Below are 17,140 nucleotides of genomic sequence, written 5' to 3' on the forward strand. Positions count from 1 at the left end.
GTCAAAATGCAAAGTTTATGCAGCTGCACATAAAAACTTGGCATTTACAGTTTAAATTACATTAAATAAAAGATTAATACATGTTAAAAGTATCCATTTCCGTGCATGCGTCGAACTTCAACTACGTATTTGATTAATCAATGTCATCATGTCATCACGCTACAGGCTGCAGTCGTAACTTGCCGCCTTCCAAATGGTTGTTTCTGCCTTCACAGTGGAATACTCCTGACTCTGAGGTGAGTTTTAACCGTAAATGAGTTATCTTTAACAGTATATATTTGCCATAGTGTGTGTGTTCTGCTATTATTGTATTTCAGTACCTTTTTTTTTTTTTTGTTAATCCAGACCATATGTTTTTGTCGAACGACAACGGAGTAACGTTAGGTTGTCAATTAACTAACGTTAGTTAGCTTATATAGGCTTAATATGGTCCTTTTCACCCCGTTTACAATATTATGTATGTTACTTTGTCGGATTGTCACAGTAAACTGCTAATGTCTAAGGAAAAAAAGTTCTCAAGTTATAATTACGTTCATCTAATGGCTGTGCTCTGAGCACACTGCTTTTGAAGAAATAGCGTAGTATCATGCTTTATTAGCAACACTGTGCACAAGCGTGAATCCCGCGATATCCATCTTTGTTCTCACAGGTGTCAGATCCACTAAGAGAAGAGAGATCTGTCAGGCTTGCCTGCACTTTTTTCACTCAGCCGCCTACTCTTGCATACATTTCTGGTGAGGCCAGGCACATCTCAAACAAGCCTAATGTAAAACGCATTTTGCAGCTGCACAGCTAGCACAGTGAGTGTCTGGCTCACTCATTGGCTGTGCTGCGGCAACTGTACATCCAATGGCGCGGGTGCGGTCTTAGCCTATATTAGTCCCCAAAAAACGGCATTTTAGCAGAAAACATTTCAGAGAAAACTGGATTTGTGGCTGTATATAGAGCATACAGATCTTAAAATATGTATACCGTATTTTCCACACTATAAGGCGCACCTTCAATGAATGGCCTATTTTAGAACTGTTTTCATATATAGAGCGCACCAGATTATAAGGTGCATAGAATAGAAGATACTGCAGTCAAATGTTTGACTGGGTTTGCATTATGCATCCACTAGATGGAGCTCTGCTAAAGGGAATGTCAACAATTTAACAGAGTGCCTTGATCCATATATAAGGTGCTCCGGATTATAAGGCGCACTGTCATTTTTTGAGAAAATGTAACTCTTTTAAGTGCGCCTTATAGTACGGTAGACATGCTGCTGCTTGTCCTTAAAGGGATAGTTCACTCAAAAATGTCAAATGTCATTATTCACTCACTGTAATGTTGTTTCAAACCTGTATTAATTTCTTTATTGTGCAGAACACAAAATAAGATATTTTGAAGAATGTGTGTAACCAGACAATTGCTGGTCCCCATTGACTTCTAATGTAGAAAAAACATATACTACTCACTGTGGACCAGCAACTGTCTGGTTACCCAGATTATTCAAAATAACTTTTTGGTTAACACGCATGCAGTGTGAAACTGCCGTGATGTTGATATTGCGCGATGGTAATCATGAGTCACGGGAAAATCGGCCAATTCCAGTCAATCTGTGCATCTCTATTCATTAGCTTGTTTCATTATTTTCACCTATTACAGATACAGAAGTATTTTAACAACATTCGATATCATGTATATGTGTATATTTAGCATTATAGTACAGAGAGTGTGACACAGAAAGCTACAAAGGCTACGTTCAGACTGCAGGCCTTAATGCTCAATTCCGAATTATTACAAGAGCTGATTTTTTTTTTGACTGACTGTTCACATTATTTTTTAAATGTGGCCCGCATGTGCAGAAGAGTAATATGATGTAAATAGTGCGGAAGTAAACATGGAGGCCACAGAGGTTAGCACTAGCATCTACGGTTTTGTTTTTAGGTTGATTTCAGGTGGAAGAAAGAATTTGTGAGCAAATATTAACGAGGGGGAGTAGAAAGAGAGTTAAATTTACTCTTACCTGCTGTTCCCGTTTCCGCTAGCGCAGAATTGTGACGATGATCAATCTAGAGTGACGTTTAATGTGCTAATGATACATTGGCAAAGCTCAAAGTAATAATTTGGTATTTTTATTTTTATGTTTATTTTAATTAAATTTATATTTGTATAGATTATTTTTGTCCCTTTCAGAGTGTTAAATTAGCTTTATTAAAGGATTAGTTCACCTCGAAATGAACATTTCCTGATAATTCACTCACCCCAATGCCATCCAAGATGTTCATGTCTTTCTTTCTTCAGTGGAAAAGAAATTACGTTTTTAGAGGAAAGTATTTCAAGATTTTTCTCCACACAATTGGCTTTAACGGCAACCAATTTCATGAGAAAAATCCTGAAATGTTTTCCTCAAAAAACAATTTCTTATGACTGTCATTAACAATCAAAATGTGTTTATTTAAATTTTATTTGTGGCCTTTTTACATGGTCCAACCTGATCTCACAGCAATTTGTACATATTTTACGAGGTGGCTAATTCATATGAATTAATACAAATGACCACAACTAACCCCGTCCCTAAACCTACCATCACAGAAATCATGCAAAATCTTGATTTACAGTGCATATACATTTTATGTACAAATGCGTTCTCTGGCGAACCCATTATCACATGTTTGCATATTGTCATATACAGTAATGTGATGCTCTACCAACTGAGCTATACGAAACTTGAATTATGAAGCAGATAAATGAGTACAAAGCATTAATATGAAAGTGTCCTGTTGCTAATAGGAGCGCAAAATGTACATGCTCTGATGGGTTGTATTTCAGGGATTTTGACAAATGACCTACTCGGGCGTATTGGGTCCGTGCACTTTTTAGTTCATTCATTATTCTATTTTGGAATGAAAGATGAAATTTAAAAAAGGGTGAACAGCTTGGTTTTTTGTTTAAAAGCAAAAAAAGCAAAAATGTCTGTATTTTATTTTCCAAATGTATTGTTGTCATCAAATAATAGTTTTAGAAAATTGGACGAAAATAAAAATGAAAAAAGGTCAGTGTACTTTTGTGTCCATTGGTTTTTCATTTTTTAACCAGGAAATAACCAGAAAATGTATTTTCTTCTTTAATGGTTCAAACACTGATGAATAGAATTAGCAGACACAAACTAATTTTCATTTAAAAAAAATCGTATTTAATGAAAAATCGTAAAAATTAAATAAATGTGTTTTCTAATGTGTATATAAATGCTAAATTTAATTTCTACCTTTTTGGTGTCTCTATACAGACGCTTTGCCCCTTTCACGCTACTGGCGTGGCTACAATAACTGCTTTATGAAAGCTTTGATATTTTTATGATCATAGAGTGTCGTCCCTATGCCTTTTCTAAGGTTATTGCTTTGGGTCTTCTACAATAGGTTTTCAAACGATTCTCAAATGATTTGTTCGAAACACCCCTCCTATTGTCGAGCCTCTTTAATTATAACGGATTTTTGTGAGATTGTGACAAACTGAAATGAATGACAGCCTTAAAATTATTATAGGGAGCGCAGAGCGTGCTTTCTTGGCCAATTCATTCAGAATTTATACAATTTTGTTTTTCATTGTGCTGTTGGACCAGTGACAGCCGCATGATCCAAACATCCGCATAGACTGCGACCAAAATGGTTGCTATTTCAAAAAAAGAATTATTACGTTACCATATTATTATAAACTATGATAAAAGTTCATCAGCATGCATTGGTTAATGGCATATTGTAGCAAAAAAAAAAAAAAAAAGACTGTTCTAGTGCTACCAACTGCTAAAGTGCAAAACAACGAGCGGTAGGAAGAATGAGTCTAGAGCCCTGTACAGCCTAAATGCAAAATTATGTGAATGCCATCAGTGAACAGGGCCATGTTTAGCACTGTGTGGCATCCCCTCTTCTTTTTATAACAGTCTGCAAACGTCTGGGGACTGAGGAGACAAGCTGCTCTAGTTTAGGAATAGGAATGTTATCTCATTCTTGTCTAATAACTTAACTGTTTTAGGTCTTCTTTGTCACATCTTCCTCTTTATGATGTGCCAAATGTTTTCTATGGGTGAAAGATCTGGACTGCAGGCTGGCCATTTCAGTACCCGGATCCTTCTTCTACGCAGCCATGATGTTGTAATTGATGCAGTATGTGGTCTGGCATTGTCATGTTGGAAAATGCAAGGTCTTCCCCGAAAGAGACGACGTCTGGATTGGAGCATATGTTGTTCTAGAACTTAGATATACCTTTCAGCATTGATGGTGCATTTGCAGATGTGTAGACAAGGGTATAAGTGCAGCCTGGAGATCTCCAAATAGGGGCGGGAACTCCAAAATAGGGCGTGGCTTCTTCCCATTGAGAGACAGGCGCATGACACGCATGCACAATTTTTCCCCCAATCCACTTCAGTGCAAACTCCGCCCCACAGCTGAGTCTTAGGTTTTTATTGGTACGTTATACGTTAACCCCTAAACCTACCCCACACCTTACCTTAACCAGTGGAATTGACTGAATGGCTGGATTGGTGCTGAATAGTGTGGTAAAGAAAGTTGCAGCTCAGGAGATAAACAGTTAATATGATTATGCGATATGAGACTCACCGGACAATGGCACCTTTTTAGTTACACTCAGTATCACTACCCCTTTCCTTAGCCTGCGAATTTCGTGCCTCGGGATGGCCCCGTTGCTTGGAATAAAATGATAGAGTAAAATCTTTCCCCTCCGCTGGGACAGCTCCTGAGTGATTCCCGTTAACATCATGAAGCAGAGGTTCAAACTTGGGTCCAAACACCACTGGCCACGAGCTTTAGGCTCTGCTCTCATGGAGAACATTTATTTATATAGCATGTTTTATTTTTGATAAACTAGAAACAATGTTGAGTTTATAAAGTTTTGTTTTGAAATGTAAGTCAGTAACAATTGACTGAAGCCACAGCCAATGGTGAAAGTCTTTGTGAAAGGAGACCCCGCCCCATTTTGGAGGTTCTGCCCAATTTTGGAGTTCACGCCCCATTTTGGAGATCTCCGGTCTGCAGTTATACCCACTTGGATGTGTAAGCTGCCCATGCCACACACTCATGCAACCCCATACCATCAGAGATGCAGGCTTCTGAACTGAGCGCTGATAACAACTTGGGTTGTCCTTGTCCTCTTTAGTCTGGATGACATGGCGTCCCAGTTTTCTAAAAAGAACTTCAAATTTTGATTCGTCTGACCACAGAACAGTTTTCCACTTTGCTACAGTCCATTTTAAATGAGCCTTGGTCCAGAGAAAACACCTGCGCTTCTGGATCATGTTTAGATATGGCTTCTTTTTTGATCTATAGAGTTTTAGCTGGCAACGGTGAATGGCACGGTGGATTGTGTTCACGGACAATGTTTTCTGGAAGTATTCCTGAGCCCATGTTGTGATTTCCATTACAGTATCATTCCTGTATGTGATGCAGTGCTGTCTAAGAGCTGAAGATCATGGGCATCCAGTATGGTCCGGCCTTGACCCTTACACACCGAGATTGTTCTAGCTTCTCTGAATCTTTGGATGATATAATGCACTGTAGATGATGATAACTTCATACTCTTTGCAATTTTTCTCTGAGAAACTCTTTCTGATATTGCTCCACTATTTTTCGCCGCAGCATTGGGGGAATTGGTGATCCTCTGCCCATCTTGACTTCTGAGAGACACTGCCACTCTGAGAGGCTCTTTTATACCCAATCATGTTCCCAATTCACCTAATAAGTTGCAAATTGGTCCTCAAGCTTTTTCTTATATGTACATTTAACTTTTCCGACCTCTTATTGCTACCTGTCCCAACTTTTTTGGAATGTGTAGCTCTCAAAATGAGCCAATATTTGGCATGACATTTCAAAATGTCTCACTTTCAACATTTTATATGTTATCTATAATCTATTGTGAATCAAAAATAAGTTTATGAGATTTGTAAATTATTCCATTTCTTTTTTTACTCACAATTTGTACAGTGTCCAAACTTTTTTAGAAACGGGTTTGTATATACTTTGTTATAATGAGAGGATCTGAGCTTTAATGACTCAGCACTGGAAAAAAATTGTCTGCTTTCACAATCTTTTTTTTGAAGAGCAGGAAATGCAGCGATAGAGAAGCATTTCCATTGGCTGGAGTCTGCAGGTTTTTATTGATTATTGCTTTGTTTTATTGTTTATTTTGGGGGATTTAAGTATCTGTAATTTGTGGGTGGAAAACTCTCCTTATTATAATCCATCTGTGATAGGGACGCTGTCTTCAAGTGTATAACCTGATTGCTGCTTGTTACAGGAGCTGAGTGCCTAAGGCAGGAGTAAGATTCCTGGTGTTAGTGTTTCTTTCACGAGTGCTGGTTGAAGTGGTTGTGTGTGAATGTGTCACCGGTGTAAGTGAAGGGTGGTTTGCTGTGTAGGCCGATTGTGCCCTTTTGTCCTGCTGTCAAGCCTCAGATCCTGTACCTTGAACTTTGGATGTTCTTGATGACCCAGGTTGCCCATTGTTTGATTTTCTTAAAGTTTGCAATTGAGTCAGTTATGTGAACTGTTTCATTCAGCGACTGAGTTTTCTTCAGTTTTCTACCTTATGTGATTAAAACCCTTTTTAATTGTAATAAAAATTATTTTTGTATATCTGCGTCTCCTGCCAATGACTCATGAGCTGACCTGTGTTGCTTAAAAAAGGAGGAAATTTTATTAATAGATGTCCCTTGCACAGACCCAGTCTTGTTTATCTTTTGAAGCAAAAAAAAACAACTTGTAAATGCAACATTCTTGTCTGTTTTGGACTATGGTGACATTTTATATATGCATTCAACCTCCCAGTGTCTTCATGCTTTGGACTCGGTGTTTCATGGAGCCTTAAGATTCATCACAAACTTAAAATCTCACACTCATCACTGTCTGCTGTACTCTCGGGTCGGGTGGTTCTCCCTCTCCATTAGGCGTTGGATGCACTGGCATCTTTTTATTTATAAAGCAGTATTGGGAATACTTCCTCCTTATCTGAACGCTTACATCCTCCCGAGGTCTGCAGGGGCATATCACTTGCGTTTACAGGATCTGTTTTTATTGACAGTCCCTAAAGCCCGCACTGACTTTGGCAAATTAGCTTTTAATGTTGCAGCACCATCTGCATGGAATCAGCTTCAGAAGGAACTACAGTTGAAGGAGTTGGTCTCATTTAATTCTTTTAAAGGCTTTTTAAAGGACCTTGCAGAAGGCCAGTCTGTCTGTTATTGTTTTTAAATAGATTTATTTTTTTATTTTATTTTTTTTGATGACGTTGTTTGAATATGATGAGTGAAAGTGTGTTTATGTACTTATTTGTTATTGTTTATGTATTTATTTGAAACTACGTTGCTGCCACTTGCCAGGACACTCTTGTAAAAGAGATTTTTAATCTCAAGGAGTTTTGGTAACACTTTATTTTACGGTGTCCATAATACAGAGTAATTACCTAATTAAGTACTTAGTAGTAGATGGTGTAATAACATGCAACAAAATGTACTTAATATGTAACTAAGTTATGGAACAGCATGTACTTACAGATTGTAATTATGCACATGTAATAGGCTGCAACTGTTACACTTATGTAACAGGGCGAGTCCATTACACAGCTACCTACTGATGTAACAAAAGATCTTGTTACAGATGTGTTACATATGTAATTATATAAAAAAGCACTTAGTACTACACAATGTAACAACAAGTACCTACATATGTTACTAAGGTGTGTAAAAGCCTCTGGTTACATAGGGTAATTTTGTATGTTCTGTAGGCTGCTACACGTATGAAAGGGCAAAGTTGATTACACAGCTGTTGGTGTAACAGGGTGATCCAGATCTTTTAAAATATTTATTCTCACAAAACACTGCTACATCAGAAGAGCAGAATTCTTGCCACAAATCATTGCTGCTAACATAGGATCTGCATGAGCACAGACCATCCCAACAGAAGGTGAAATGGTAAAACAATAGCTTCTCTTCCTCTTCTTTCCATATCAATTGATATGAGCTGCATAGATGGGAGTAAGTCAGATGTGAATGAATCAATGGCTTACAACCCATTAAGTTCTGTAGTAGGCCTACGTGTTGTACTTTAGTTTGTACCTTGCCATCTCATTTTGAATAAACTTGTCACATCTTAAATACATGTGCTAGCTTCCTAATAACATTTAAATTACAGAATATTACATGGGACAAGCATAAAATAAAGTGTATCAAGAGTGTACTTAAGTGTACTTCATAATGTATCTACATACCTTATCCATCTGTAACGTAGTTTGAATCGACTACTAGTTCACAGTTTTAATACATGCACTAGCTTTCTAATTACATTTAAATTACAGAATATTACACTGGGATAAGCTACGTAAAATAAAGTGTATCAAGAGTGTATTTAAGTGTACTTCATAATGTATCTACATACCTTATCCATCTGTAACGTAGTTTGAATCGACTCACTAGTTCACAGTTTTAATACATGCACTAGCTTTCTAATTACATTTAAATTACAGAATATTACACTGGGATAAGCTACTTAAAATAAAGTGTATCAAGAGTGTACTTAAGTGTACTTCATGTGTATCTATACCTTATCCATCTGTAACGTAGTTTGAATCGACTCACTTGTTCACAGTTTAAATACATGCACTAGCTTCCTAATAACATTTAAATTACAGAATATTACACTGGGACAAACATAAAATAAAGTGTATCAAGAGTGTACTTAAGTGTACTTCATAATGTATCTACATACCTTATCCATCTGTAACGTAGTTTGAATCGACTCACTAGTTCACAGTTTAAATACATGCACTAGCTTCCTAATTACATTTAAATTACTGAATATTACACTGGGATAAGCTAACTAAAATAAAGTGTATCAAGAGTGTACTTAAGTGTACTTCATAATGTATCTACATACCTTATCCATCTGTAACGTAGTTTGAATCGACTCACTAGTTCACAGTTTAAATACATGCACTAGCTTCCTAATTACATTTGAATTACAGAATATTACACTGGGATAAGCTACGTAAAATAAAGTGTATCAAGAGTGTACTTAAGTGTACTTCATAATGTATCTACATACCTTATCCATCTGTAACATAGTTTGAATCGACTCACTAGTTCACAGTTTAAATACATGCACTAGCTTCCTAATTACATTTGAATTACAGAATATTACACTGGGATAAGCTACGTAAAATAAAGTGTATCAAGAGTGTACTTAAGTGTACTTCATAATGTATCTACATACCTTATCCATCTGTGACGTAGTTTGAATCGACTCACTAGTTCACAGTTTAAATACATGCACTAGCTTCCTAATTACATTTGAATTACAGAATATTACACTGGGATAAGCTACGTAAAATAAAGTGTATCAAGAGTGTACTTAAGTGAACTTCATAATGTATCTACATACCTTATCCATCTGTAACGTAGTTTGAATCGACTCACTAGTTCACAGTTTAAATACATGCACTAGCTTCCTAATTACATTTAAATTACCGAATATTACACTGGGATAAGCTACGTAAAATAAAGTGTATCAAGAGTGTACTTAAGTGTACTTCATAATGTATCTACATACCTTATCCATCTGTAACGTAGTTTGAATCAACTCACTAGTTCAGTTTAAATACATGCACTAGCTTCCTAATTACATTTAAATTACTGAATATTACACTGGGATAAGCTACGTAAAATAAAGTGTATCAAGAGTGTACTTAAGTGTACTTCATAATGTATCTACATACCTTATCCATCTGTAACGTAGTTTGAATTGACTCACTAGTTCACAGTTTAAATACATGCATTAGCTTCCTAATTACATTTAAATTACAGAATATTACACTGGGATAAGCTACTTAAAATAAAGTTTATCAAAATTGTACTTAAGTGTACTTCATGTGTATCTATACCTTATCCATCTGTAACGTAGTTTGAATTGACTCACTAGTTCACAGTTTAAATACATGCACTAGCTTCCTAATTACATTTAAATGAAAGAATATTACACTGGGATAAGCTACTTTAAATATTCATGTGCAAAACACTTTATTTTTTTTACATTTATCTGACGCTTTTATCCAAAGCAACTTACAATTGCTATATATGTCAGAGGTCGCACGCCTCTGGAGCAACTAGGGGTTAAGTGTCTTGCTCAGGGACACATTGGTGTCTCACAGTGGACTCAAACCCAGCTCTCTCAGACCAAAGGCATGTGTCTTATCCACTGCGCCAACATTACCCCTTGTGAATAACACTTGTGCACTCAACTGTGTGCTAAACAGAGCGGGATGTGGAAAAAAATGTAATACACGCAAACCTTAAGGCCCGGTTTCACAGGCAGTGTTTAGATTAACCCAGGATTAGGCCTTAGTTCAGTTAGGACATTTAAGTAGCTTTTATAAACGTTACTGGTGTGCATCTTGAGACAAAACAATGGCACCGACATATTTCAAGATGCATCAGTGCAAGTTACTTTCAGTTAAAAATGCTCAAACATGCATTTTAGCCTAGAACTTGCTTAAGCCTTGTCTGTGAAACCGGGGAATCCACCTGCAAAGCATTGATGGAAATGAATGATGTGAGCAGATTTATACAATTCAAAACCTTTATTATTAAGCTTTAAAACAATGGAACACTAGAATGGAATGGCTTTTAATACATTGCTAAGCAAAAAATATTACTTAAACACATTTTAAGTGCATTCTAACATAGTGGAACTGCTTGTGAAACTAATTAAATGAATAAATAAAAAATAAAAAAATATAGCCCAATATAAAACTATAAAATTATTATACTATTGGGGCTTATCTGTATTTGTACTTGATTGGCAGAAGCTTGCCTTTAGCTTTTAGCTCTTCAATTTTAGTGCTGACCTCTGGAGTCATTGACTCCGCACAACGCTTAGAGTAGTCTAAAAGCTTCTCTTTTTTGAGGTTAAATGGTGGAAGGCTCTTTAAGAATTTTGGACATGCAATTGCAATTTCTGCCAGGGGAGCAGACAGCGCCAGTGTGTTCCGATCCACACCTACAATTTTAAAGGCCTTAGTCATGCTCCCCTGACTCTTGTAGGCCTTCAGGACTTTGTGGTACCTATGTACCACATCATCAGTTGTGCGAGCTGCAAAGAAAACAAGAAAAACAGAATTATCAGCCATTCACTTTAAACGGACTAGAATAGGATTGAAATTATATATTAAATAGCATTGCTTACTCCCAACTGCTTGTCACAGGCAGCATTATAAATTATCAAAAATATATTGAAGATATTTATTCAATGCAATTTTATTCAATATACAAAAAGAAACTGGGTTGGAACCACTGCAGTAGACTACAGACCAGTAGAATTCTTTAAATAATTTAACTTTTTTATTTTAAATACTTTTTTTTTCCTCCAGAGTTTGATTGGGGATGTAGCTAAACTATACAGGACAGTGGCCCACCAAGGGCATATTTGAAGAACACAGTATACAGTATACTGTCCAATGCCCTGGCTGCTGGCTAATATACCTCAGGCTGTCCCATTATTTCTGAGGATAAATAAGAAACATGGGAGGAAAGCCCAACAACATTCTAGCAAATTGAATATTTACAAATAAATTAGAATAATGACTCTTTTACACATCTGTTTTAATCATTGTTTTTGTTCATTTTGAGGTAAATGTGATGTAAATTCAAATATTCTTATTCATTAACTTATTAAATATATTAATAAGTTGGTAAGCCTAGGCAGGTGTACCAAGTGATAAACATTTCAAGAGATAAGAGCAAGAGGAGTGTTTGGCTTGCTTTTGTCATGGTCTGAGCAATATTTGTGTAAATTGATACACAGGGCTTTCATATAGCAGATTATCTAAAAAGAATAATAATGACCCAATTGTAAAAAGGTTGCCAACCACAGATATACTGTTTAAAGTACCTCTTGCCAATGCCAGAGGATGACAGTGCTTCTTTTTACTCTTCTTGTGGGGTTTCTTCATTTTGGAGAATGAAGTAGATGAAAGCAAGGAACTGGAGGTGGAGCTGGAGATGGAGCTGGAGGTGGAGCTGGAATCATCTGAATCCCGGGATTTGTACTTTTTTGATTTCCCTGCCCCCCAAAAAAACATCACATTATAAAATCTACTTTTTGTGCGAACTGATTTTCATTGTTAATCTTTATTTTAATTTATTTTTTTAATTATTATTATTATTAAGTGCCTTCACACCATAAACAAGCCTCAACTGCCACCCAAAGAAAAATAAATTTTACTTTGGATGTATTTGAGCTTAAATTAGCATGTGTGCTATCTCCTGACAAAGATCTATGGCAGCATGCACAATTAGTTTAGTTTGATCAAGTTCTTTAAAGGGTTCATGAAAAAGGGGAATCAAATTTTCCTTTAAAATGTATTAAAAGTTTGGAAAAATTAGAATTAAAAGTAATACAGAGTAGCTCAGGTACAGTAATTGACAGTAATGGTGCAACATGCAAGTAAACATGTTAGTTATAATGTGTAATCTGTGATCAATGATTGTTCTGATATGTAAGGACTACTTTGCTGCTAAATTGTTTTTGATGCTTTACTTTATACATATGTAAATCAAAACAGTGGTCCACTTCACGTTGTTTAATACAGAAATCTTAGTAACAAACTTGTATAACTAGAACTTTAAAAAGTGGACCCCTAGAAACATTATAAAATAATACAAAGAAAACATTTCATTTACCCTTTACAACTAGTTTAAAAAGGATATAGAATATACATGTACTTTATACTGTTTTTATTGGGTCATTTTCTCTTTAATTACATGATGTCTAACATAACAGACCTCACCCAGTCAGTCACCAACCTGTTCTTGCCCTCAACTTTTTCTTCAAGGTGTCAATTTCCTCTTGCATTTTCTTAATTTTTTTCCGCAGTCTTTTATTTTTCTGCTGCAACTTCAGGGAGCTGGTTTTATCTACAATCAACAAAATATTCACTGCATTTTATTTATGAAGCATTTAGAAAGAAGTTTAATGAAAGTGCTAAATAATATTTCAGTAAAAGGTTAAAAGGATAAAAGTTAGCATAATGATATTTAATAACATTTTAACAGAAGGTAAAAAAACATTATATTAAAAATAATTGACTAAACTAAAATCAGTGACAATATGTGATAATAATAGTGGACTTGAAAAATACATGTTAATAAAATAAGCAATGGATGGGTAGGACCTAATGTGCATTCCCTTTTCTTTTTACCAGTTACAAATTTAAGGAATTAGCTGCTTTTTATGAAGACACTTATCTATATTTTTAAATTTCAATTAAGGAATGCTTACATTCCCTGAATCAAGGTAGAATACAATGAAATAAACTCTTACCACGGAGCAGAGCCGTCTCATCACACTGTTCACTCTCCTTGCTGGACACATGATCTTCATCTTCCATTCTCTGGTCTTCTCCTACATGCTTCTCTACTTCTTTAGCAGCTTGCAGATCTTGTGTCACATTTTTGGGGCTCTCTACAGTCTCTTCATCCCATATTTTTTGTCCTCTCCTTTTCACTCTTTTGCTGGCCATAGTAGACCTGAGTCCGAATAGTGATGCACACATCAGATATGATGTAAACCACATCATAAAAACATTTTTTATATGGTATTTAGTATTAAAAATGGTGAATCTACTTCATTTTTCTTAAAAGTGTATGTATATCTGTGCACAAAAGAGACTAGCAAGGTTCGTAGTAAAGCAGTCAAATGAGACAATAATGCAGTCAACAATCCTAAACATAGTTTAATACATTTCGATCTCACCTTACTGTATATTCTTCTAAAAAAGTAACTTATATCCACCAACAAAAACGATATTACTTACCAGTTGTGTACGTTAGGTGTCTCTCCAGGATTCTAGGCGATTCCTTCTCTAACCAATAAAGGCCGTTACTAAGGTCACGTGATAACGCGGTTCGATGACGTATATTACACGTATAGAAATAAACCGCGCAGGTAGGCAGCTAGGCGCGAAATTTCAAATATGGTGTCTTTACATACAGTATCACGACTGCACGAGAAAAATGACAAGATAAAGCTTATCAAATGGATGCAGCGAAGAAAATTATTAGCCAAAATAATGCGATGTGGACACTGCAGAAGAAAAATGAAGTTTGTCAAAGACAACAGAATAGATGGATATGTCTGGTAAGTGGGTTGGAGAAAAAAGTTATTTGTTTTAATGTACGTTTTTATTTACGGATTACTTCAGTCAATAGCAGTCAATCTTATTCTTTCTTTTTCTTTTTTTTCTTTCTTTCTTTATTTTATTAAGGGTGTGCAATCGCAAACAGAGCCACGTCCAAAAGAAGAAAAAATCGATCAGAACCGGATCGATGTTTTCAGGATCCCATAAAGGACTCCACGAATGGTTAATGTTTATTTACAGGTAACGTAATTTATAAGTAAAACAAAAAAGGTCATTAAACACAAAACATGGTTTCTGGGAAGTAAAGTAAAAGTAAGTTACCCATCAGACATGTTACAGGGTTTCCGTGGTTGTTTGATCAGATTTAGGCCATAAAAAGGGTTCAGTATTATCTGACATAATATTATAGCAGAAGTCTTAATTATAATTTCGAGTGTTATTCTTTTTTTATGCGGACGAAAAAACAGAGGGGGGGGAATCTCGATACGGCCTAATGTGATTTCAAAGTCAAAATGCGGCGATCGTGCATATTCCACTGGCTCGCGGTTTCAGAACATTTAGTAAGTTCTTGCTTATTATAATGAACCTTTAATGCATTATTATACGGTTTTATATGTGCCTTATAAATGTTGTAAAAATGCATACTTAGTAGTAAAGATACATAATATTATTTAACACATTCAATATATAGATTAACTATAGAGTGTCAACACAAAAATCCTTTTATTGTGTTTCTTTAAACTCAATTGTATACTAGGAAAATACAATATGATCAACCTCTAATTAGTATGTATTGGTATATTAGTATATAAACCAAGTTTAATGTATATGTACATGTATAATGAACCATAAATGAGCCAGTTTTGCAGTTGAATGCATCCCCCAACCTGTTAAAGGAAAAGAATCTGAGATACACAATTTATTTCCTTATTGTTTGGGTTTTGTTCTTCTGTTAGAAGTTCTTTTTAAATTTGATGAAACTGCAGAATGCATAAACAATAATATCTCAAATGTTTTGTTGTTGTTTTATTTGAATGCATGGCAAAAAAAATCTATAAATATATGTTATGTTTTATCATTTAAAAGTTTCATATTTAAAATTGGCATTTACTTTTAAGGTTGTAAATAGTTTTCATTGGGAAAGTGTCATAAAAGCATTTATTTCTGACACTGGTGAGGTTTTTTAAATACTAACTTGGTTGTTTTATAGGTTTGCACAAGGATTGAGATTACGTCAGATTGACATGATAGAAGATGGAGTGGCATCCAGTTCAACAACACTCTCAAAAATGACCAAAAAGCTCAGAAAGGTAGAATCCATATGCTTAAACCAATAAAAGCTGATGTAATAGTTTGCTTTATGTGGTTACTAATGGTGGTTTTTAATTAAAAGGTGTGCACAACTGCATTGAGAAGAATGAAAAGAAAGCACCAATTCAAAATTGGAGGGCACTCAAGACATCGTTTTGTTGTAATTGATGAGTCCAAATTCAGTCATAAAAGAAAGGTACTCAAATAAAAAAAATAAAAAAAAAATTAGTTAGGTAATTTAGCATTAGCAGAACTGCATTTGGTTAAACAAGATTTTGTGGGCACACTTATAAGATCTATTGTGTATTTGTGTATACGGTATTTTTCAGACTATAAGTCGCACCTAAGTACAAGTTGCATCAGTCCAAAAATACGTCATGACGAGGAAAAAGACATATATAAGTCACACTGGAGTATAAGTCGCATTTATTAAGAACCAAGAGAAACATTATTGTCTACAGCCGCTAGAGGTCGCTCTATGCTGCTCAGTGTAGGCAACAGGAGAACAGCATGGAGCGCCCTCTCGTGGCTTTAGACAATAATGTTTTCTCTTGGTTCATGTCAAATAAATTTTGATAAACAAGTCGCATTATAAGTCACAGGACCAGCCAAACTATGAAAAAAACTGCGACTTATAGTCTGGAAAATATGGTACTTAACTGATATTGTATATTTCTTACAGTATAACCGTGGACGGTATGGTGGTACCTGGGCAAGACACGGATGGGTGTTTGGTCTGTTAGAAGTACACCACTGTAGCCGAAGGCCTATTCTTAAGCTGGTCCCTTCACGAGCACGCAAAACTCTGCTTCCAATCATTAGGCGGCATGTGCGTAGAGGTTCAACAATTTACAGTGATTCCTGGCGGGCGTATGTACAGTCCCTCACTACACAAGGCTATCATCACTATCCGGTAAACCACAAAAACAACTTTGTGGATCCACAGACTGGCAGCCACACTCAACACATTGAGAGATACTGGCAAACAATTAAAGGACAAGTGTGGAGATTAAGGGGGAACCGTACTGAGAAAATGCTGAAGAGTCACTTAAAGTTTATTGAATGGACATATTGGTTAGGAAAGGAAAACAAAAACGGCATCTTTGGAAGGCTAATTCAGGACATAAGTCAAAAGTACAGAGTGTGAATGGACTGTTACCTCAGTGGACTTTCAAGAACACACTTTAGAGCGTATAATATACTATAGAATTAATTAATAAAATATGTATTAATTCTTATTAAAGTTTGTGAAACATTAAATTTTAGCAGCTGGTTATATGTTGTATTTGATGTAAAGGTCTATCATTGTTGAGTTTTTGAGGGTAAAATAAATATATTTACATTTAGAATTTTCAATTTATTAGTCACCCTTTGTGTTTACTGGCAGGTGGACAAAAAAGTTCAATCAGTTCAACTCTAGATTACTGAGTTAAAGCACTTTATTATTAAATTTAAATGTAAATAGGAAGCTAATGCATGTACTGTGAACTAGTGAGTCGATTCAAACTACGTTACAGATGGATAAGGTATAGATAAACATGAAGTACACTTAAGTACAATTTTGATGCACTTTATTTTACGTAGCTTATCCCAGTGTAATATTCAGTAATTTAAATGTAATTTGAAAGCTAGTGCATGTATTTAAACT

Source organism: Carassius carassius, chromosome 30, assembly GCF_963082965.1.
Source record: "Carassius carassius chromosome 30, fCarCar2.1, whole genome shotgun sequence".
Classification (NCBI taxonomy): Eukaryota; Metazoa; Chordata; class Actinopteri; order Cypriniformes; family Cyprinidae; genus Carassius; species Carassius carassius.